We start from the raw sequence: 1,534 nt of genomic DNA, 5'->3' as shown, positions 1-1,534 counted from the left end.
CCTGCACCCATCAGTGAGACGGAACATTTTGGGCTAATGTGTCTGGACCCTGGCCAATGACAGTGGAGAGCCCTGTCGGCTTGATGATAGCAGCTGAGAACAATACCTCATTGTGACGCCACGAACAGGCAGATCTATTTCAGGTTTCTTCCTTTTATAGTGTGCCATACGACCTTGTTAATCGGCCCCATCTCCCCTCCCCAGGCTAAGTAGATATAAAAGCTTCAGGAGAGGCTCTGACCATCTGTGCTTAGGAATTGCCTCCTCCCTACCTCTGAACTCTCACTCTTTAACGCTGAGCACGTAGACACACGCACCCCAGCTCAACGCATTCAGCACCATGGCCCCAAAAAAGGTGGAAGCTAAGAAGCCAGAGTCCAAAAAGGCAGAGCTTGCCAAAAAGGAAGCAGCACCCGCTGCCAAGCCCAAGCCCACGCCGACCCCCGAACCTGTGGTTGAGGCCCCCAAGGAGCCCGACTTTGACCCCAAGAGCATCACCCTCGAGTACAGTGCTGACCAGATCGAGGAGTTCAAGGAGGCCTTCACCCTGTTCGACCGCACACCCAAAGGGGAGATGAAGATCACGTTCGCCCAGTGCGGTGATGTGATGCGGGCGCTGGGCCAGAACCCCACCAACTCTGACGTCCTGAAGGTGTTGGGCAAGCCTCGGCCCGAGGACATGAGCAGCAAGCTGGTGGACTTTGAGACCTTCCTGCCAATGCTGCAGCACATTTCCCGCTCCAAGGACAAGGGCAACTTTGAGGACTTTGTTGAGGGCCTGCGGGTCTTTGACAAGGAGGGCAACGGCACCATCATGGGCGCTGAGCTGCGTCACGTGCTGGCCACCCTGGGGGAGAGGATGACGGAGGACGAGGTAGACAGGCTGATGGCGGGCCAAGAGGACGCCAACGGATGCATCAACTACGCCTCCTTCGTAAAGCACATTCTGTCTGGGTGAGCTGGATTTGTACCAGAAGGACTTCAATGATTCTCAAAAAAAATTCTCCTCTGGACCCCGTACCTGTCTCATCAATACCACTGCCACTTTAGTGGTGAGCATGTCCCTAAATGTACTGTTATGTTAGTTGCGAAAAGCAGCTGGTAACAATCATGCCACAAAATGTTGATTATGAGACCTCATTTTTCATTTTCCTTGAATAAAAAATGTACAGTGACAAAAAAAGTTATTTATAGAGAAATGTTAATGAGATACTGAAGCCATGAACATTTTACATTTAATAAATCATGAATATTATAAATGTAATAAATAAAGCACATCTGATTATAAAGTCTCTAATAATTGTCTTACTCAACATCTAATATCTATCCGCAAAGCTGAATTTTAATGGTAAATTTCCATTACACTCTGGACATAGAGTACATTGATGTTGCTTCGATTTCAGAGCACGATATTTTTGAGTATTGTCATATTTCCAAGTAAAAGCCAGGTATTGTCAAATTTCTCCTCAAATTGCCTCCAATTTGAGTCTAATACCTGAACTTTATTGTGTGAGATGGAGGAACAGAACTGCTC

At 47.8% G+C, this 1,534-nt stretch overlaps 1 pseudogene; it reads left to right on the top strand.

Annotated features, from left to right (window-relative positions):
* Positions 1 to 230: 230 nt before the first annotated feature.
* On the top strand, positions 231 to 1,292 carry LOC111964041 (myosin light chain 4 pseudogene; annotated as a pseudogene).
* Positions 1,293 to 1,534: the final 242 nt, after the last annotated feature.

This window comes from Salvelinus sp. IW2-2015, linkage group LG5 (assembly GCF_002910315.2).
Source record: "Salvelinus sp. IW2-2015 linkage group LG5, ASM291031v2, whole genome shotgun sequence".
NCBI lineage: Eukaryota > Metazoa > Chordata > Actinopteri > Salmoniformes > Salmonidae > Salvelinus > Salvelinus sp. IW2-2015.
The sequence above is the reverse complement of the archived record's forward strand: the minus strand, read 5'-3'. Positions and strand labels throughout refer to the sequence as shown.